This window comes from Elephas maximus, chromosome 1, assembly GCF_024166365.1.
Source record: "Elephas maximus indicus isolate mEleMax1 chromosome 1, mEleMax1 primary haplotype, whole genome shotgun sequence".
Taxonomy (NCBI): Eukaryota; Metazoa; Chordata; class Mammalia; order Proboscidea; family Elephantidae; genus Elephas; species Elephas maximus.
Genome location: NC_064819.1, coordinates 23,983,847 through 24,007,756, shown reverse-complemented (window position 1 = coordinate 24,007,756; position 23,910 = coordinate 23,983,847).

Genomic DNA, 23,910 nt, shown 5'->3' with positions numbered 1-23,910 from the left:
GAAAACAGACAAAGGAGTAATTTAGAATAACAGTCACAGCTGCAGAAGAAGAGAAGGGACCATAACCTATGCTGACTGCAGAGGAGATCATGAATATATTTGTAATTTTCTTTCTTGAAACAAAGAGCTGAGCCAATGTTAATATTTAATAAAACCGAGTGATTGTATACACAGGTGTTCACTATATTACTATCAATTTTTGTCCATGTATGTGAAATATTTTGGAACCCTGGTGGTGCAGTTATTAAGAGCTGGGCTGCTAACCAAAAGTCAGGCAGTTCAAATCCAGCAGCTGCTCCTTGGAAGCCCTATGGGGCCATTCTACTGTATCCTATAGGGTCGTTATGAGTAGGAACCCACTCGATGGTAGTGCGTTTGGTTTATGTGAAATATTTAACCATAAAAGGTAAACTGTCAATAAAAAAAATTCTCTAGGGAGTGCATTGTGGCCAGTGCTGACACTTGTCTATGTGACGGTCATTGCCTAGCTTCTTTCTAGCTAATAAAAAATAGAACCCTAATTTTTTCACCCTCCTCTGAGCAACCTAGTCCTTCACAGTAGATTGGGCTTCTTCCATGTCCCAGGGAATGAATCTGGTCATCTCCTTGCCAATGATGCTTTAGACAAAGATATGCAATGCAATGCTCGTCAGTAAGAGGGGACAAAAATCTTTTGAGGGGATTCTGGGAAAGGTTTCTAAATTTTAGATGAGGATATATAAATGGAATCATCTCTTTCATGCGTCTGGACATTGTTGTCTGTGTGCGATTCCTGGTATTGCTGCAGTCATGCCATTCCATGATGGACCTTAATAGTGAGTGACTTTGTGGGAGAAGAGAGCCCCACCAGACTAAGAGAGGAGCCCTAGCGGTGCAATGGTTAAGAGCTGGGCTGCCAACCACAAGGTCTGCAGTTTGAACCCACCAGTGGCTCTATGGGAGAAAAGACCTGGTTACTGGCTCCCGTAAATATTACATCCAAGAAACTAATGGGTCAAACAGGGTTGCTATGAGTTGCAATCAGCTTGACTGGCCATAACAACAACAGGGCCAAAAGATGGGAGGTGATATTACTAAATTAACTTACCATGTAACGCTTATCTTTACATTTCTATGTGTTGACAAATATTCTCATTTGAAAAGCTATTTATTAGTTGAGACAGCTAAAAGCTTCCTAATTAATATATACTTGTTAACTTTTTCTTCTACCGAATTTCGTCTATTCTTGTTGTTATTGTTAGGTGCCATCAAGTCAGTTCTGACTCATAGTGACCCTGTGTACCACAGAACGAAACACTGCCCAGTCCTGCATCATCTTCACAATCATTGTTACGCTTGAGCTCATTGTTGCAGTCACTGTGTCAATCCATCTTGTTGAAGGTCTTCCTCTTTTTCGCTGGCCCTCTACTTTACGAAGCATGATGTCCTTCTCCAGGGACTGATCCCTCCTGATAACATGTCCAAAGCATGTGAGATGTGGTCTCACCATCCTTGCCTCTAAGGGGCATTCTGGCTGTACATCTTCCAAGACAGATTTGTTCCTTCTTTTGGCAGTTTATGGTGTATTCAATAGTCTTTGCCAACACCATAATTCAAAAACGTTGATTCTTCAGCCTTCCCTATTCATTGTCCGGCTTTCACATGCATATGAGGCTATTGAAAACAGCATGGGTTGGGTCAGGCACACCTTAGTCCTCAAGGTGACATCTTTGCTTTTCAACACTTTAAAGAGATCTTTTGCAACAGATTTGCCCAGTGCAATGCATCTTTTGATTTCTTGACTGCTGCTTCCATGGGTGTTGATTGCGAATCCAAGTAAAATGAAATCCTCAACAAATTTAATCTTTTCTCCATTTATCATAATGTTGTTTATTGGTCCAGTTGTGAGGATTTTTGTTTTCTTTATGTTGAAATGTAATCCATACTGTGGTCTTTGATCTTCATCAGTAATGGTTCAAGCCCTCTTCACTTTCAGCAAGCAAGGTTGTGTCATCTGCATAAAACAGGTTGTTAGTCTTCCACCAATCCTCACGCCCCATTATTCTTCATATAGTCCAGCTTCTCAGATTATTTTCTTAGCATACAGATTGAATAAGTGTGGTGAAAGAATGCAAGCCTGACACACACCTTTCCTTACTTTAAACACAGTATCTGTTCAAACAACTGCCTCTTGGTCTATGTACAGTTTCCTCATGAGCACATCTAAGTGTTCTGGAATTCTCATTCTTTGAAATGTTATCCATAATTTTTTATGACCCACGTAGTCTAATCCCTTTACATAGTCAATAAAACACAGGTAAACATCTTTCTGGCACACTCTGCTCAGCCAGGATCCATCTGACATCAGTAGTGATATCCTTTGTTCCACATCCTGTTCTGATTCCAACTTGAATTTCTGAAAAGTTCTCTGTCAGTGTACTGCTGCAACCATGTTTGAATGATCTTCAGCAAAATATTACTTTTATGTGATAGTAATGATATTGTTTGATAATTTCTGCATTCCATTGGATCATGTTTCTTTGGAATAGGCATAAATATGGGTCTCTTCCAGTTTTTTTTTTTTCTTTTTTCCAGTTGGCTGGCCAGGTGACTGTCTTCAAAATTTCTTGGCACAGACGAGTGAGCACTTCCAGCGCTCCATCCATTTGTTGAAACATCTCAATTAGTATTCCATCAATTTCTGGAGCCTCGTTTTTCACTAATGCCTTCAGTGCATCTCGGACCTCTGCCTTCAGTACTATTGGTTCCTGTTTGTTATTGTTTACTTGGAGTAAATTTCCAGGACTACAGTTATCACTTTTGATAGCTCTTGCAATATATTTAAAAATTACTTTGTAATTCATAATTTTCAAATTTAACTCCCTAGTAAAATTAAGACTATGAATAACAATAATATTTTATGAGCGAGAAACTATTTTAAAATCTGTTCAAAGTCATTGATCTTCTCTCCAAAAAAAAAAAAACTACAGATGGGCCTGAACTACAAGATTACCTAAAAAGGAATAAAAGAAGCCTTCCCAAAAACCCATTCATTATGCACAAATTATAGGTTAGGTATACCTGATACAAAGGTTTAAATACTACCAAATATTTACACATCAGTTATTTCATTTAGTGGTTTGGTATGCTAATCTTTAAGTAAATCCTATGTCAACTTCTATTTTTATTTATCAGTATCTTTCTTATTTGAGCAACATATTCCAGGGCTTTTAAACCATGTAATGCTTCTTCCCCCTCGAATCAAGACCATTTTATCTTTCTGCGTTGGTTTTCTGTTTTCAAACTTCTTTAAATTCCCCAGTCAAAAGTTGCTTTTAGTAGACACTGCTCTTAGTATTCTCCCCACTCTTACCTTCTTGAGTTGAAGAAGGTGGCCCTGGAATTGTTGGCAAACACGAGGCATTTTTAACTATCATTAGCAAAGTGTTGCGAACAGAGCATATAATAGAGTCTCTGGTTTTCCAAGCCATTAATGATGATTTAAATAGGCTTTGTGGGCCCATAGTGCAAGTTTGTTTGTTTTGAAGCATTCACATTGTGAGGAATCCAGGCCAGCCTTCCCCATTGCCATGGAAATATCCAGGTCTCCGTGTGCGTATATGATCTATGATCGTAGAGTGTGCTCTAACAACTGAAATAGTAGCCTATTCCAAAATTATACTTGAAGAAAGAGAAAAGAAAAAAAAAAAAGCCTGTGTGTGCTTATAAAAATTGAACCAATCCAGTTTCATTAGAATCATTTTATATTCATTAAAACACTTATTAGGAGCTCTGATGGTACAGTGGTTAAGAGCTTAGCTGCTAACCATGAAGGTCGGCAGTTCCAATCCAACAGTCGCTCTTTGGAAACCCTATGGAGCAGTTCTACTCTGTCCTATAGGGTGGCTATGAAAACGTGTATTATATGGACACTCCCATCCCTACATTCACACATTTATTCCCATGCACTGATACCGGTAAAATATGAAGACTGTATTTCAACAATCTCTTTAGCCTCTTTCACTGAATGCCTTTCCTTGTGAAGATCTTTCATTTTTTTTCATTAACTCCTTTTATTTTTAGTAGATTCTTATTTAATAAAGACAGACAACCAACAAGGCAATGGATCAAACCAAATGTGGCGGTAAGAAAATATGTAGCATGAAAGACTAGTTGAGCACCTGCCAAACGCAATGCACAATACTAAACCCACTACATACATGCTTCCATTTAATTTAATCATTTAAACAACCCTGTGAAATAGGAATTATTATTTTCATTTTATATACAAGGAAATTGTAACTTGGAGATTTTAATTAATTGCCCAAGTTCATACAATTACATAAAGTCAAGATTCAAATCCAGATCCATGATATTGTCATTGTTATTAGGTGCCATCCAGTCGGTTCCGACTCAATAGTGACCCTATGTACAACAGAACGAAACACTACCTGGTCCTATGCCATCCTTACAATCATTTTTATGCTTGAGCCCATTGCTTCAGCGATGTGTCAATCCATCTTATTGAGGGTCTTCCTCTTCATTGCTGACCCGCTTATCTACCAAAGGTGCTGTCCTTCTCCAGGGACTGGTAGCTCCTAATAACATATCCAAAGTACGTGGGACAGAGTCTCACAATCCTCGCTTCTAATGAGCATTCTGTCTGTACTTCTTCCAAGACAACTTTGTTCTTCTGGCAGTCCATGGTATAGTCAATATTCTTGCCAACACCTTCATTCAAAGGTGTCAGTTCTTCTTTCGTCTTTCTTATTCATTGTCCAGCTTTCACATGCACATGAGGTGTTTGAAAACACCATGGCATGGGTCAGGCACACTTTAGTTTTCAAGGTGACGTCTTTGCTTTTTAACAGTTTAAAGAGATCTTTTGCAGCAGATGTGCCCAGTGTAATGAACCATTCGATTTTTTGACTACTGCTTCCATGGGCATTGATTGTAGATTCAAGTAAAATCCTTGACAAGTTCAATCTTTTCTCTGTTTATTATGATGTTGCTTATTGGTCCAGTTGCGAGGACTTTTATTTGCTTTATGTTGAGGTGTAATCCATACTGAAGGCTGTAGTTTTTGGTCTTCATCAGTAAGTGCTTTAAGTCCTCTTCACTTTCAGCAAGCAAGGTTGTATTATCTGCATATAACCCAAACCAAACCCAGCGCCGTCGAGTCAGTTCCGACTCATAGCATATCCGCATATAGCAGGTTGTTAATGAGTCTTCCTCAAATCTTGATGCCCCGTTCTTCTTCATATAGTCCAGGTTCTCAGATTATTTGCTCAGCATACAGATTGAATAAGTATGGTGAAAGAATACAACCCCGATGCACACTTTTCCTGACTTTAAACCCTGCTGTATCCCTTTGTTCTGTTGGAATGACTGCCTCTTGATCTAAGTACAGGTTCCTCATGCGCACAATTAAGTGTTCTGCAATTCCCGTTCTTTGCAATGTTATCCATAATTTGTTTTGATCCACACAGTGAAGTGAATGCCTTTGCACAGTCAATAAAACACAGGTAAACATCTTTCTGGCATTCTCTGCTTTCAGCCAGAATCCATTTTATGTCAGCAATGATATCCCTGGTTCCACGTCCTCTTCTGATCCAGCTTGAATTTCTGACAGTTCTCTGTCAAGATACTAGTGCAAATGTTTTTGAACAATCTTCAGCAAAATTTTCCTTGGGTGTGATATTAATGTCATTGCTCAATAACTTCTGCATTCAGTTAGATTGCCTTTCTTTGGAATGGGCACAAATGTGGATCTCTTCTAGTTAGTTGGCCAAGTAACTGTCTTCCAAATTTCTTGGCTTAGATGAGTGAGTACCTTCACTGCTGCATCCATTTCTTGAAACATCTCAACTGGTATTCCCTCAATTCCTGGAGGCTTTTTTTTTCGCCAATGCCTTCAGTGCAGTTTGGACCTCTTTTCCTTCAGTACCATGGCTTCTTGATCATATGCTACTTGTTGAAATGGTTGAATGTCAACCAGTTCTTTTCGGTATAGTGACTCTGTGTATTCTTTCCATCTTCTTTTGATGCTTCCTGTGTCGTTTAGGGAAACCCTGGTGGCGTAGTGGTTAAGGGTTGGCAGTTCGAATCTGCCAGGGCTCCTTGGAAACTCTGTGGGGCAGTTCTACCCTGTCCTATAGGGTCGCTATGAGTCAGAATCGACTCGACAGCACTGGTTTTTTTTTGGCTTTGTGCCGTTTAGTATTTTCCACGTAGAATACTGCAATATTGCAACTCGTGGCTTGAAGTTTTTGTTCAGTCTTTCAGCTTGAGAAATGCTGAGCGAGTTCTCCCCTTTTGGTTTTCTGTCTCCAGGTCTTTGCACATGCCATTATAATATTTTACTTTGTCTTCCTTAGCAGCTCTTTGAAATCCTCTGTTCAGGTCTTTGACTTCAGCATTAATTCCTTTTGCTTTAGCTATTCTACATTCAAGAGCAAGTTTCAGAATCTCTTCTGACATTCATTTTGGTCTTTTCTTTCTTTTGTCTTTTTTTTTTTTTTTTTATTTTTTTTTTTTTATTTTTTATTTTTTTTTTATAATAACTTTTATTAAGCTTCAAGTGAACGTTTACAAATCCAATCAGTCTGTCACATATAAGTTTACATACATCTCACTCCCTACTCCCACTTACTCTCCCCGTCTTGAGTCAGCCCTTTCAGTCTCTCCTTTCTTGACAATTTTGCCGGCTTCCCTCTCTCTCTATCCTCCCATCCCCCCTCCAGACAAGAGTTGCCAACACAATCTCAAGTGTACACCTGATATAATTAGCTCACTCTTCATCAGCGTCTCTCTCCCACCCGCTGACCAGTCCCTTTCATGTCTGATGAGTTGTCTTCAGGGATGGTTCCTGTCCTGTGTCAACAGGAGGTCTGGAGAGCATGACCGCCGGGATTCCTCCAGTCTCAGTCAGACCATTAAGTTTGGTCTTCTTATGAGAATTTGGGGTCTGCATCCCACTGCTCTCCTGCTCCCTCAGGGGTCCTCTGCTGAGCTCCCTGTCAGGGCAGTCATCGATTGTGGCCGGGCACCAACTAGTTCTTCTGGTCTCAGGATGATGTAGGTCTCTGGTTCATGTGGCCCTTTCTGTCTCTTGGGCTCTTAGTTGTCATGTGGACTTGGTGTTCTTCATTTTCCTTTGCTCCAGGTGGGTTGAGACCAATTGCTGCATCTTAGATGGCTGCTTGTTAGCATTTAAGACCCCAGACGCCACATTTCAAAGTGGGATGCAGAATGATTTCATAATAGAATTATTTTGCCAATTGACTTAGAAGTCCCCGCAAACCATGTTCCCCAGACCCCCGCGCTTGCTCCGCTGAGCTTTGAAGCATTCATTTTATCCCGGAAACTTCTTTGCTTTTGGTCCAGTCCAATTGAGCTGACCTTCCATGTATTGAGTGTTGTCTTTCCCTTCACCTAAAGCAGTTCTTATCTACTGATTAATCAATAAAAAACCCTCTCCCACCCTCCCTCCCTCCCCCCCTCGTAACCACAAAAGTATGTGTTCTTCTCAGGTTTACTATTTCTCAAGATCTTATAATAGTGGTCTTATACAGTATTTGTCCTTTTGCCTCTGACTCATTTCACTCAGCATAATGCCTTCCAGGTTCCTCCATGTTATGAAATGTTTCAGAGATTCGTCACTGTTCTTTATCGATGCGTAGTATTCCATTGTGTGAATATACCACAATTTATTTACCCATTCATCCGTTGATGGACACCTTGGTTGCTTCCAACTTTTTGCTATTGTAAACAGAGCTGCAATAAACATGGGTGTGCATATATCTGTTTGTATGAAGGCTCTTGTATCTCTAGGGTATATTCCGAGGAGTGGGATTTCTGGGTTGTATGGTAGTTCTATTTCTAACTGTTTAAGATAACGCCAGATAGATTTCCAAAGTGGTTGTACCATTTTACATTCCCACCAGCAGTGTATGAGAGTTCCAATCTCTCCGCAGCCTCTCCAACATTTATTATTTTGTGTTTTTTGGATTAATGCCAGCCTTGCTGGTGTGAGATGGAATCTCATCGTAGTTTTAATTTGCATTTCTCTAATGGCTAATGATCGAGAGCATTTTCTCATGTATCTGTTGGCTGCCTGAATATCTTCTTTAGAGAAATGTGTGTTCATATCCTTTGCCCACTTCTTGATTGGGTTGTTTGTCTTTTTGTGGTTGAGTTTTGACAGAATCATGTAGATTTTAGAGATCAGGCGCTGGTCGGAGATGTCATAGCTGAAAATTCTTTCCCAATCTGTAGGTGGTCTTTTTACTCTTTTGGTGAAGTCTTTAGATGAGCATAGGTGTTTGATTTTTAGGAGCTCCCAGTTATCGGGTTTCTCTTCATCATTTTTGGTAATGTTTTGTATTCTGTTTATACCTTGTATTAGGGCTCCTAGGGTTGTCCCAATTTTTTCTTCCATGATCTTTATCGTTTTAGTCTTTATGTTTAGGTCTTTGATCCACTTGGAGTTAGTTTTTGTGCATGGTGTGAGGTATGGGTCCTGTTTCATTTTTTTGCAAATGGATATCCAGTTATGCCCGCACCATTTGTTAAAAAGGCTGTCTTTTCCCCAGTTAATTGACACTGGTCCTTTGTCAAATATCAGCTGCTCATACGTGGATGGATCTATGTCTGGGTTCTCAATTCTGTTCCATTGGTCTATGTGTCTGTTGTTGTACCAATACCAGGCTGTTTTGACTACTGTGGCTGTATAATAGGTTCTGAAGTCAGGTAAGGTGAGGCCTCCCACTTTCTTCTTCTTTTTCAGTAGTGCTTTGCTTATCCGGGGCTTTTTTCCCTTCCATATGAAATTGGTGATTTGTTTCTCTATCCCCTTAAAATATGACATTGGAATTTGGATCGGAAGTGCGTTAAATGTATAGATGGCTTTTGGTAGTATAGACATTTTTACTATGTTAAGTCTTCCTATCCATGAGCAAGGTATGTTTTTCCACTTAAGTATGTCCTTTTGAATTTCTTGTAGTAGAGCTTTGTAGTTTTCTTTGTATAGGTCTTTTACATCCTTGGTAAGATTTATTCCTAAGTATCTTATCTTCTTGGGGGCTACCGTGAATGGTATTGATTTGGTTATTTCCTCTTCGGTGTTCTTTTTGTTGATGTAGAGGAATCCAAGTGATTTTTGTATGTTTATTTTATAACCTGAGACTCTGCCAAACTCTTCTATTAGTTTCAGTAGTTTTCTGGAGGATTCCTTAGGGTTTTCTGTGTATATAATCATGTCATCTGCAAATAGTGATAACTTTACTTCTTCCTTGCCAATCCGGATACCTTTTATTTCTTTGTCTAGCCTGATTGCCCTGGCTAAGACTTCCAACACGATGTTGAATAAGAGCGGTGATAAAGGGCATCCTTGTCTGGTTCCCGTTCTCAAGGGAAATGCTTTCAGGTTCTCTCCATTTAGAGTGATATTGGCTGTTGGCTTTGCATAGATGCCCTTTATTATGTTGAGGAATTTTCCTTCAATTCCTATTTTGGTAAGAGTTTTTATCATAAATGGGTGTTGGACTTTGTCAAATGCCTTTTCTGCATCAATTGATAAGATCATGTGGTTTTTGTCTTTTGTTTTATTTATGTGATGGATTACATTAATGGTTTTTCTGATATTAAACCAGCCTTGCATACCTGGTATAAATCCCACTTGATCAGGGTGAATTATTTTTTTGATGTGTTGTTGGATTCTATTGGCTAGAATTTTGTTGAGGATTTTTGCATCAATGTTCATGAGGGATATAGGTCTATAATTTTCTTTTTTTGTAATGTCTTTACCTGGTTTTGGTATCAGGGAGATGGTGGCTTCATAGAATGAGTTGGGTAGTATTCCGTCATTTTCTATGCTTTGGAATACCTTTAGTAGTAGTGGTGTTAACTCTTCTCTGAAAATTTGGTAGAACTCTGCAGTGAAGCCGTCCGGGCCAGGACTTTTTTTTGTTGGGAGTTTTTTGATTACCGTTTCAATCTCTTTTTTTGTTATGGGTCTATTTAGTTGTTCTGCTTCTGAATGTGTTAGTTTAGGTAGGTAGTGTTTTTCAAGGAATTCATCCATTTCTTCTAGGTTTTCAAATTTGTTAGAGTACAATTTTTCATAATAATCTGAAATGATTCTTTTAATTTCATTTGGTTCTGTTGTGATGTGGTCCTTCTCATTTCTTATTCGGGTTATTTGTTTCCTTTCCTGTATTTCTTTAGTCAGTCTAGCCAATGGTTTATCAATTTTGTTAATTTTTTCAAAGAACCAGCTTTTGGCTTTGTTAATTCTTTCAATTGTTTTTCTGTTCTCTAATTCATTTAGTTCAGCTCTAATTTTTATTATTTGTTTTCTTCTGGTGCCTGATGGATTCTTTTGTTGCTCACTTTCTATTTGTTCAAGTTGTAGGGACAGTTCTCTGATTTTGGCTCTTTCTTCTTTTTGTATGTGTGCATTTATTGATATAAATTGACCTCTGAGCACTGCTTTTGCTGTGTCCCAGAGGTTTTGATAGGAAGTATTTTCATTCTCGTTGCTGTCTATGAATTTCCTTATTCCCTCCTTGATGTCTTCTATAACCCAGTCTTTTTTCAGGAGGGTATTGTTCATTTTCCAAGTATTTGATTTCTTTTCCCTCGTTCTTCTGTTATTGATCTCTAGTTTTATTGCCTTGTGGTCTGAGAAGATGCTTTGTAATATTTCGATGTTTTGGACTCTGCAAAGGTTTGTTTTATGACCTAATATGTGGTCTATTCTAGAGAATGTTCCATGTGCGCTAGAAAAAAAAGTATATTTTGCAGCAGTTGGGTGGAGAGTTCTGTATAAGTCAATGAGGTCAAGTTGGTTGATTGTTGTAATTAGATCTTCCGTGTCTCTGTTGAGCTTCTTACTGGATGTCCTGTCCTTCTCCGAAAGGGGTGTGTTGAAGTCTCCTACTATAATTGTGGAGGTATCTATCTCGCTTTTCAGTTCTGTTAAAATTTGATTTATATATCTTGCAGCCCTGTCATTGGGTGCGTAAATATTTAATATGGTTATGTCTTCCTGATCAATTGTCCCTTTTATCATTATATAGTGTCCTTCTTTATCCTTTGTGGTGGATTTAAGTCTAAAGTCTATTTTGTCAGAAATTAATATTGCTACTCCTCTTCTTTTTTGCTTATTGTTTGCTTGATATACTTTTTTCCATCCTTTGAGTTTTAGTTTGTTTGTGTCTCTAAGTCTAAGGTGTGTCTCTTGTAGGCAGCATATAGATGGATCGTGTTTCTTTATCCAGTCTGTGACTCTCTGTCTCTTTATTGGTGCATTTAGTCCATTTACATTCAGGGTAATTATAGATAAATAAGTTTTTAGTGCTGTCATTTTGATGCCTTTTTATGTGTGTTGTTGACAATTTCATTTTTCCACATACTTTTTTGTGCTGAGGCGTTTTTCTTAGTAAATTGTGAGATCCTCACTTTCATAGTGTTTGACTTTATGTTAGTTGAGTCGTTACGTTTTTCTTGGTTTTTGTCTTGAGTTATAGAGTTGTTATACCTTTTTGTGGTTACCTCATTATATACCCCTATTTTTCTAAGTAAAAACCTAACTTGTATTGTTCTATATCGCCTTGTATCACTCTCCATATGGCAGTTCAATGCCTCCTGTATTTAGTCCCTCTTTTTGATTATTGTGATCTTTTACCTATTGACTTCCATGATTCCCTGTTATGTGTATTTTTTTTTAATTAATCTTAATTTGTTTGTTTTTGTGATTTCCCTATTTGAGTTGATATCAGGACGTTCTGTTTTGTGACCTTGTGTTGTGCTGATATCTGATATTATTGGTTCCCTGACCAAACAATATCCTTTAGTATTTCTTGTAGCTTTGGTTTGGTTTTTGCAAATTCTCTAAACTTGTGTTTGTCTGTAAATATCTTAATTTCGCCTTCATATTTCAGAGAGAGTTTTGCTGGATATATGATCCTTGGTTGGCAGTTCTTCTCCTTCAGTGTTCTGTATATGTCGTCCCATTCCCTTCTTGCCTGCATGGTTTCTGCTGAGTAGTCAGAACATATTCTTATTGATTCTCCCTTGAAGGAAACCTTTCTTTTCTCCCTGGCTGCTTTTAAAATTTTCTGTTTATCTTTGGTTTTGGTGAGTTTGATGATAATATGTCTTGGTGTTTTTCTTTTTGGATCAATCTTAAATGGGGTTCGATGAGCATCTTGGATAGATATCCTTTCGTCTTTCATGATGTCAGGGAAGTTTTCTGTCAGAAGTTCTTCAACTATTTTCTCTGTGTTTTCTGTCCCCCCTCCCTGTTCTGGGACTCCAATCACCCGCAGGTTATCCTTCTTGATAGAGTCCCACATAATTCTTAGGGTTTCTTCATTTTTTTTAATTCTTTTATCTGATTTTTTTTCAGCTATGTTGGTGTTGATTCCCTGGTCCTCCAGATGTCCCAGTCTGCATTCTAATTGCTCGAGTCTGCTCCTCTGACTTCCTAGTGTGTTGTCTAATTCTGTTATTTTATTGTTAATCTTTTGGATTTCTACATGTTGTCTCTCTATGGATTCTTGCAACTTATTAATTTTTCCAGTATGTTCTTGAATAATCTTTTTGAGTTCTTCAACAGTTTTATCAGTGTGTTCCTTGGCTTTTTCTGCAGATATCCTAATTTCATTTGTGATATCATTAAGCATTCTGTAAATTAGTTTTTTATATTCTGTATCTGATAATTCCAAAATTGTATCTTCATTTGGGAAAGATTTTGATTCTTTTGTTTGGGGAGTTGGAGAAGCTGTCACGGTCTGCTTCTTTAAGTGGTTTGATATGGATTGTTGTCTCCGAGCCATCACTGGGAAACTAGTTTTTCCAGAAAATCCGCTAAAAAAAAAACTGCAGTCAGATCCCTATCAGAGTTCTCCCTCTGGCTCAGGCTATTCAGATGTTAATGAAGCCGCCTGGGGAGGGTGGGGGAGGGAACAGAGAGATAGGAGAGTAGCACTTCAGAATATAGCCAGAGTTGCTTGTCTTGCTTGGAAAGACTATTATATCTGAGATTCCCGCGGGCGCGTCGCCTATGTGTGCTGTCTGTGTGGAGATTGCCCCCGGGGGGTCTGGCCCGCTGGAGTCACGGTCAGATCCTCCGCTTCCAGCCCCACGCCCAGCGTCAAGGCTCCCCTACTGGGACGGTGCACTCTCGACTCCAAAATCAGTCGCTGCCTCCCGGGGACTTCTCGTCCCTCCAGCCGCGTGGCCGTGCCGTCCCCGTGAACCAGGTGGGCCCCCTCCCGGGGTTAGTTCAGATGGGTGGAGTAGCTCCCCGTGCTTGTGCCGCGACCGAGTGTCCCGGCTGGAACGCTGTTCTCCCCGCTCCAATACCAGTCGCTGCCTCCCGGGGACTTCTCCTACCGGCTGCGTCCCACGCCGCCCGCGCGACCCGGATGGTCACCTTCCCGGGGTTAGTTCAGGGGGTGGAGCAACTCTCCGTGTTTATGGCGTACCTGCGTGCAGTCCAAATCCCTGTGGGACGGTTCCCCGGCTCGGGTGCTGCTCTTTCTGCTCCAAGATCAGTCACTGCCTCCCGGGGACTTCTCCTAACGGCTGCGTCCCACGCTGCCCGTGGAACCGGCTAGTCCCCCTCCCGGGGTTAGTTCAGGGGGGTGGAGCAGGTCTCTGTGCTTGTGCCGTACCTGACTGGTATGCTGGCTCCAGGCTCTGGAAACAATCGCTGCTTCCCCGTATTAGTTCGTTCTCCGTCTCTAAATCTGTGTTTGTTGTTCAGGGTTCGTAGATTGTTATGTATGTGATCGATTCACTTGTTTTTCCGTGTCTTTGTTGTAAGAGGGATCCGAGGTAGCGTCTGCCTAGTCCGCCATCTTGGCTCCGCCTCAGTCTTTTTTTTCTCTTTTGTCTTTTTAATAACCTTTTGCTTTCTTCATGTAATATGCTCTTGATGTCATCCCACAAGTCTGGTCTTTGGTCATTAATGTTCAATAAGTCAAATATATTCTTGAGATGGTCTCTGAATTCAGGTGGGATATACTCGAGGCTGTACTTTGGCTCTTGCCGATTTGCTCTAATTTTTTTCAACTTGAACTTGCATATGAGCAATTGATGGTCTCTTCCAAAGTTGGCCCCTGGCTTTGTTCTGACTGATGACGTTGAGCTTTCCCATCATCTTTTTCCACAGATGTAGTCCATTTGATTCCTGTGTATTCCATCTGGTGATGTTCACGTGTATAGTTGCCATTTATGTTGTTGAAAAAATGTATTTGTAATGAATAAGTCGTTGGTCTTGCAAAATTCTATGAAGTGATTTCCCACATCATTTCTGTCACCAAGGCCATATTTTCAAAAAACCAGTTCTTCTTCTTTGTTTCTAATTTTCCTATTCCAATTGCCAGTAATTATCAATGCACTGTGATTGTATGTTTGATCAGTTTCAGGCTACAGAAGTTGGTAAAAACCTTCAGTCTCTTCATCTTTGGCCTTAGTGGTTGGTGTGTAAATTTGAATAATAGTCGTATTAACTGGTCTTCCTTGTAGGCATATGGATATTATCCTATCACTGACAATGTGTTTCAGGATAGATTTTGAAATGTTCTTGTTTACAATGAATGTGACACCATTCCTCCTCAATTTGTCATTCCTGGCATAGTAGACCATGTAATTGTCTGATTCAAAATGGTCAATACCAGTCCATTTCAGCTCACTAACAACTAGGATATTGATCTTTATATGTTCCATTTCATTTTTGATGATGTCATGGATTGAATTATGTCCCCCCGAAATATCTGTCAACTTGGCTAGGTCATGATTCCCAGTATTGTATGATTATCTACCATTTTGTCATGTGATGTGATTTCCCTATGTGCTGTAAATCCTATCACTATGATGTAATAAGATGGATTAGTGGCAGTTATATTAATGAGATCTACAAGATTAGATAGTCTCTTAAGCCATCCTAAACAAAAATCCTCACAACTGGACCAATGAGCAATATCATGATAAACAGTGAAAAGATTGAAGTTGTCAAGGATTTCATTTTACTTGGATCCACAATCAACAGCCATGGAAGCAGCAGTCAAGAAATCAAAAGACACATTGCATTGGATAAATCTGCTAAAAAGAACCTCTTTAAAGTGTTGAAGAGCAAAGATGTCACCTTGAAGATGAAGGTGTGCCTGACCCAAGCCGTGGTATTTTCAATCGCATCATATGCATGTGAAAGCTGGGCAATGAATAAGGAAGACTGAAGAAGAACTGACGCCTTTGGACTGTGATGTTGGCGAAGAGTATTGAATATACCATGGACTGCCAAAGGAATGAACAAATCTGTCTTAGAAGAATTACAGCCAGAATGCTTCTAAGAGGCAAGGATGGCAAGACTGCATCTTACATACTTTGGACATGTTGTCAGGAGGGATCAGTTCCTGGAGAAGGACATCATGCTTGGCAGAGTACAGAGTCAGTGGAAAAGAGGAAGACCCTCAATGAGGTGCATTGACACAGTGGCTGCAACAATGAGCTCAAGCATAACAACTATTGTAAGGATGGCTCAAGACCAGGCAGTGTTTCATTCTGTTGTGCATAGGGTCGCTATGAGTCGGAGCCAACTCGACGGTACCTAACAGCAACAACAACTTTTGAGAAATAAAAGAGGGAAGCCAGCAGAGAGCCAGGGGGACCTCATACTACCAAGAAAGCAGTGCCAGGAGCAGAGCATGTCCTTTGGACCTGAGGTTCCTGTGCTGAGATGCTCCCAAAGGAAAGACTGATGACAAGGAACTTCCCCCAGAGCCAACAGAGAGAGGAAACCTTCCCCTGAAGCCAGCGACCTGAATTCGGACTTGTAGCCTACTGGACTGTGAGAAAATAAACTTGTCTTTGTTAAAGACATTGTGGTATTTCTGTCGTAGCAGCACTAGATAACTAAAACAGACGATTTCCAATTTTCCTAGATTCATATTTCGTACATTCCACATTCTGATTATTAATGGATGTTTGCACCTATTTCTTCTCATTTTGTATTGTGCCACATTAACAAACAAAGCAAATGACAAAAGCTTGACTCCATCCGTGCCATTGAGGTCGACTCTGAGGAGGCAGCTCTTCCCCAGTCGTCTTTTGTGTGCCTTCCAACCTGAGGTGCTCATCTCCCGGCACCGTATTAGGCAATGTTCTGCTGCTATTAATAAAGTTTTCACTGGCTTTTTTTTTTTTTCAGAAGTAGACCACCAGGTCTTCTTCCTAGTCTGTCTTAGTCTTGGAAGCTCAGCTGAAACCTGTCCTCTATGGGTGACCCTACTATTATTTGAATACCAGCGATATAGCTTCGAGCAACACGCAAGCCCCCACAGTACAACAAACTGACAGATCCAAGGGGGGGGATCCATGAAATACTGATATGTATTTCTATACTTAAATATATGTATGTTTTATGTGTATTTGTCTTCATTCTACAGCTTATGTGTATATAAATCAGTGTATATGTGTGTGTTTATATGTATGTTCCTCTCTCCCTCTTTGTCTTTCTCCTGCTCTCTTTTTCATTCTTTACATCAAAACCTGTTTTTATTCATACGAATGGGTCTGCAACTTCAACAGGCACGTCTGTTTAATTCAAGCTCTAAATATCATAGAATGCTTTATCTCACAGGCTATAAGAATATAAGGAGGAAAAAAAAATCACCCTTCCAAAGTTTTAATAATATAAACCAAAGTCTTACTCAAGGAATGAGGCCTATCATCCCTTTTAATTTAGAGTCTAATAACTGTAATACATATAAGTGTTGTCTTTCAAAACTAACAGTGAAATTTTTGCATACTAAACCTGCATATGTTAAGGTAGAAATGTTCTTTTTTCTGTGATTTTGATCGGGGTCAGAGTGAACCTGTTTGTATCTCTCTGTCATCTTTCTAGTTTGATGAGAGGGACATTTCTTTGCAAACACACAAGTGTCGCCTTTCACTCTGGTTCTTTTTTCAGATTATTGAAGGGACTTCTAACTCAGATTGTTCAGATTCTGATTATTGAAGGAAGTTCTCATTACAATAAAATATCCAAACCCTGACACTGACTGAGCTTCCATACCCGCAGCCTCCACAGTTTGCTTATGGCTAGGACTGCGATCCTGTACCTGAGAAAGGCCGAATCTTCTCCACGGTAGACCTTATTTTCCTTTTTACCACACCTTTAAAAAAAAATTTTTTTTTTTTTCTGCACAATGGAGGGTGGATGCTTTCTACAGTGGGTGAATACATATTTCATTCAACATTTCATAACTTTAGTATTTAAAAAAATTATACTCATCAAATATACCTTTTTTTTTTTGGAAAAAGAAAAAGTGAGTAGTACTTCTCCCTCACTTTCTGTACACTTCTTAACTCCTGCATATGTTCAGGTTGCAGAGGAGGAATTGTCATCTATGTTCTCTAAACCGTCCTCTGAAGAGCCAGAAATCATGGTGTTTTCTGCCGAAATGCAAACCAACTATTTATCTGGATGCCCCTGAAAGGACTTCATTTGCTCAACTAGTCAGTATTCTGCCTCCGTTAAAGGATCCCAGACGCACACTTGGAATGTTCTTTTAACTCACGTTTCTCCCCCTGCTTCCCCCCACGCCCCATCTCTTCAAGCTTTCCCCAGAAAGAACTGGCTGCCAATCCCTCCCCTTCACAACCCTTCACCTCCTTGAAGCTATTCTTCTGTGTTCTAGTTACCACCAGGGCTGCATCTCAAACCCAAGGGCTCCTATTTGCCTAAAATAAATAATCAGCGGAGGGAACAGACAACCAGCTTGTTTTTGCCACCTTTTCTGAGAGCATGAGGTAATGCTGACCTATTCAGCAAGCTTTGCAACTGGCTGACAGACATTTAGAGAATCTCAGTGGTAAGAGATGAGGAATGTCCCAGCTAGGCCTGGCAGCAGAATCCAGACTAGCACACAAGGGGCTTTTTAAAGGCACAGTGGGAAGAATGTTTAATGTTTCTATTCAGAGGGGGATTTCACTGCGCATTGACAAACCACCTAGACGTTTTGTTATGCTTGGAGCTAGAATGTGTCTTTTCTTGGGTCCTTACACTCTTCTACACGACTCTGAACAGGATCAAAACGATTAAACTTTTGCTTGTTCTATAAGCATTTCTTATTTTCCAGCCAGATTAGAGAGAAGAGAGTGAGAGAGAATGAACATTAAAAGAGATTGCAGGAGTATATTTAAATTCAAAAGAACTCTGTTACCAAGAATGACTGGTAGATACAATCTATAATTTTGGACACTTCCTAGAATTTTTTGCAAGGCTTTCCTCCCAATCAATTCAACAAATCTGACAAATAAATAACACTTTAGTTTTAGAATCCAAGGAGATAATGAAGAAACATGCAAGGAGGTAAACAACTAAGAGAATGTATTTTATATATATATATATATATATGATGTGTATGTATGTATGTATATACATATATACACTAGGGAAGCCACAGAATTTCCTTGAGGACTGGTTCTAAATCATAAATTTCCCCCAAATAACAAGTTATAATCACAAAAATATGTACCTAGCTAAGAAACCTGGAAAACCAGGAATATTTTTAGCTGAGGATTTGGCCTCTGTGCCAGGGAATCAGGACAAGTGAGAGTTAACCAGGCTGCATGCTAACCTTTCGGTTAGCAGCCTAGTGCTTTAACCACTGCACCACCAGGGCTCCTTGGAGCAGATTCCAGAGGACCAAAAACCCAAACCCACTGCCCTAGAGTCGATTCCAGCTTTCGGTGACCTGACAGGATAGAACAGAGCTGCCCCATAAGGTTTCCAGGCTGTACATCTTTATGGTAGGAGACTTTCATACCTTTCTCCCGCCAAGAGACTGGTGAGTTCGAACTACTTACCTTTCAATTAGCACCAGAGCACTTAACCCCTGCGCCACCAGGGCTCCTCATAAGTGTGCATTTGTTGTTGTTGTTGGGTCTGTCGAGTCAGTTCTGACTCACAGTGACCCTATGTACAACAGAATGAAATACCACCAAGTCCTGCACTATTCTTACAATCACTACTATGCTTGGGCCCATTGTTGCAGCCACTGCATCAATCCATCTCGTTGAGGGTCTTCCTCTTTTTCACTAATCTTCTACTTTACCAAGCATGATGTCCTTCTCCAGGGGCTGGTTCCTCCTGATAACATGTCCGAAATACATGAGATGAAGTCTTATCATCCTCACCTCTAAGGAGAACTCTGACTGTACTTCTTTTGTGTGTGTGTGTGTGTGCGTGATTTAGGTGAAAATTTGCAGGGGCAATTATCTTCTCATTAAACAGCCAATACACAAATTGTTTTGTGAGACTGGTTGTCAACATTGCGTTGGTTGTACTTCTTCCAAGACATATGTTTTTTCTTCTGGCAGTTGGTATTCCATGTGTATATTCCATATTCTTCACCAACCCCGTGATTCAAAGGCTTCAATTCTCCTTCAGTCTTCCTTATTCATTGTCCAGCTTTTGCATTCATATTAGGTGATTGAAAATACCATGGCTTGGGTCAGGTGCATCTTAGTCCTCAAAGTGACATCTTTGCTTTTTAACACTTCAAAGAGACCTTTTGCAGCAGATTTGCCCAATGCAATGTGTCGCTTGATTTCTTGACTGCTCCTTTCATGGGCATTGGTTATGGATCCCAGTAAAATGAAATCCTGGACAACTTCAATCTTTTCTCCATTTATCGTGATGACACTTATTGATTCAGTTGTGTGGATTTTCGTTTTCTTATGTTGAGATGCAATCCATATGGAAGGCTGTCGTCTTTGATCTTCATCAGCAAATGCTTCAAGTCCTCTTTGCTTTCAGCAAGCAAGGTTGTGTCATCTCCATATAGCAGGTTGTTAATGAGTCTTCCTCCAATGCTGATGCCCTGTTCTTCATATAGTCCAGCTTCTCAGATTATTTTCTTAGCATACACATTGAATAAGTATGGTGAAAGGATACAACCCTGATGTAGACCTTTCCTGACTTTAAACTCTGCCATATTCCCTTGTTCTATTTGAATGACTGCCTCTTGGTCTAAGTACAGGTTTCTCATGAGCACAATTAAGTGTTCTAGAATTCCTACTCTTTGCAATGGTATCCATAATTTGTTATGATCCACACAGTCGAATGGCTTTTCATAGTCAATAAAACACAGGTAAACATCTGTCATATTCTCCACTTTCAGCTATGGCCCATCTGACATCAGCCATGATATCCCTCTTTCCACATCCTCTTCTGAATCTGGCTTGAATTTCTGGCAGGTCCCTGTCAAGGTACTGCTGCAACCGCTTTCACATTATCTTATTGATCAGTAATTGCCACATTCTGTTGGATCACCTTTCTTTGGAATGAGCACAAATATGGATCTCTTCTAGTCGGTTGGCCAGATAGCTAGCTGTCTTCCAAATTTCTTGGCATAGATGAGTGAGCACTTTCGGTGCTGCATCCATTTGTTTAAACATCTCAAATGATATTCCATCAATTCCTGGAGCCTTATTTTTCACCAATGCCTTCAGTGTAGCTGGGGCTTCTTCCTTCAATATCATTGGTTCTCGACCATATGCTATCTCCTGAAATGATTGAACATCGACCGATTCTTTTTGGTACTGCTTGAGACAAGTTGGAGAAATAAGGACTACACAAAAATTCATGTAGATAGATTCATAATTAATTGAGTGAACATTTCCACAGAGTCACTATTGAATCCTCACGTTAACCTGGAGGAAGCCTTAGTTATGTACCTAGGGATCTGTGCTTACTTCCGTCCTGTTCCACATTTAGTAATAACCTGAATGGAGCTATTAAAAGGGAGAACTAAAATATGTCAGTGGGCTACAGTGGAAGGCTGAATAAAACATGTTTAATATAAGAAAATATTTAAGGTTATATACTACGATCCATTATTGAGAGAAATTAAGGAAGATCTAACGGACTGGAAGGCTATGCCTTATGAATAAGAAGACTCAGTATTGTCAAGATGTCATTTCTATCCAAATTCATCTGTAGATTTAATGCAATCCCAAGAAAAATCCGAAGAAATTTGCTTTCTTCTCTTATTCTATAAATTGAAAAGCATTTCTAAAATATGTATGGAAATGCAAATGATCAAAATAGCAAAGGAAATAATTACACAAAACAAAACTGAAGTACTTACTGTACCAAAAACAAGACTTAACAGATCCACACATATATTAATATTTGGTCTATGATGAAAATAATACTGCAAAGCAGAGGAGGAGAAATGGTCTTTTCCATAAATGGTTCTGATTCAATTGAATATATGTATTTTTAAAATATCTAAATATTGGTCTCCACTATACTCAATATTCAATTTTAGAAGAACTGTACATCTAAAAGTTAACAGTAAAACAGTAACAAAGAAAAAGTTTCTATCAGAGAACATAGCAGAAAACCCCATGTCTTTGGAGTAGTCAAATAATTCTTAAACAGATTAATTAAACACTAAAACTTGGTAACGTAGTGGTTAAGAACTACGGCTGCTAAGCAAAACATTGGCAGTTTGCATCTCAGCAGGCCCTCTTTATGGGGCAGTCTAACTCTGTCTTATAGAGTCTTTATGAGTCGGAATTGACTCGACGGTAACGGGCTTGGTTTTGGGAACCATAAACTACCAATAAATTAGTCTTTGTTAAAATTGAAAACTGTGGTTCATCAAATACATTATTAAGAGTGAGAAAAACTCAAGAGAAAGATTGGGAAAAATAGTCGCAATACACATTATCCTACTTGTATTGAAATATATAGTAAATTCCTACAAATGGATAACAAACTGACATAAAACCCATCTAAGCAATGGGTAAAATACTTCAACGGTCACTTCAGAAAATGAGATATACAAATGCCTGATAAGCCCATGAAAATGCCTTCAAATCTTTAGTTATCAGGAAAGTGATCTATGTTGGAGAACGATCCCTGTGCACTGGAGAACACTCGCTGTGCTGCTGTTGAGTGGTATGTTCTATATGTGTCTGAGAAGTCCAGTTGGTTGATTGTGTTATTTATCTTTGTTGAGTTTCTTTCTATTCGTTCTGTGCATCATCTAAAGTAGTGTGGTAAAGTGCCACACATTGTAGAGCTATTTCTCTTTTCAATATGTTAGAGTTAGTTTTACGTACTTTGGACTCTGTCATTGGGTACATAAATATATATTATGATTATGTCCTCTTGGTTGATTAATCCTTGAATCATTATATAATGCCCTTCCTTGTCTCTGATAGTGGATTTTGACTTAAAGTCTATTTTATCAGAGATTATTATTACCATTCCTGCTCTCTTTTGGTTACTGTTTGCATGATATTTTTTCCATCCTTTGATTTTTAACCTGTTTATCCATTTCTGTCTGAGGTGTGTCTCTTGTAGGCAATATATTGATGGGTCATGTTTTTAATCCACTCTTACATATCTCTGTACCATTTACATTCAGTGTAACTATTGATAGGTGTGAATTTACTGCTGCCATTTTATTATGCTTTGTATTATGGTATTAATTGTTTCTTTGTTCTGCTTAGTTTTCTCTGCTGAGTTCTTTTTGTTTATGGATTTTCTTTTCATTTCCTTCACTGTTGGTTTTATGTTTCCTGAGTCTTTTTGATTATCTTCTTCTTTATTTTGGTGAATGGATTTATAATTTTAATTGTGGTTACTCTGAAATTTACCATTCTCTTCATAAGTTTAAATTGTTATAACTTGACATTGCCTTAATTTTCTCTCCATATAGAAGTTCTATAACTACACCATTTATTCCCCCTTTTTGTATTGAAGTTGACATCATTTACAGATTGACACCTCTGGTTCCCTGTTTTCAGCTTTGTACCCTTATTTTGCTTTTGAGAATTCTTTATCTGGATTGGTATCTGGGTGATGTTGTTGTGTGTCTTCCTCTCAGTTGTCTGATGTTGGTGGTGGTCTGTCCAAAGGACTTCCTTTAATATTTCTTGTAAGGTTGGTCTGGTTTTTACAAATTTCCTTTAATTTCTTTATGTCTGGGAGTGTCCTAGATTTGCTATCATATTTGAAAGACAATTTTACTGGATATGTGATTCTTGGTTGGCAATTCTTTTCCATCAGAGCTTTTATGTCATCCCATTGCTTGCCTTCTTGCTGCATGGTTTCTGCCGAGAATCAGAGCTTAGTCTTATCGGTGCCCCTTTGTAGGTATTATTTCTTTTTTCATGAGTTGCTGTCAGAATGCTTTCTTTGCCTTCGTTTTGGAAAGTTTAATTATGATATGTCTTGGTGACTTTCTTTTGGGGTCTATCCTATATGTGGTTCATTGAGATTCTTGGATGGAAACTTTTTCATCTTTCATGATATTAGGGAAGTTTTCTGCCAATAAATCTTGAACAATTCTATGATTTTTTTTTTCTTCACCTGTCTGCAATTCATTACGCTTAAAATATTCCTCTTGATAGGGTCCCACATAACTCTTAGGCTTTCTTCAATTTTCTTCATTCATTTTTCTGATCGTTTCTCAAACAAATTAGTGTCAAGGGATTTGTCCTCTATTTCTCTACTTTTTTCTTCCATTAATTTAATTCTACTTCTGAGTTCTTCTATTGAGTTATTTATTTCTGATATTTTATTGTTAATCTTCTGGATTTCTAGTAGTTGTTTTTGTATGGTTTCTACTTGTCTTTATTTTGTCATTTTGTTTTTGCATTGTTTTCCTGAATTCTTCTAGGATTTTGTCTGTGTTTTCCTCATCTCTTTGAGGTTCCTATATATGTCTTTTGAATTCCTTGTCAGGTAGTTCTATTATCATTTCTTCCTCAGAAAGGTTTTCTACCCCTTTATTTTGCTCACTTGTTTGAGTCATCTTATTCTGTTTCTTCATATGATTTGTTATTTTCTGCTGTCTCTGAAGCATTAAGTTTGGTGCTAGCAGTTGGTACGTTCTC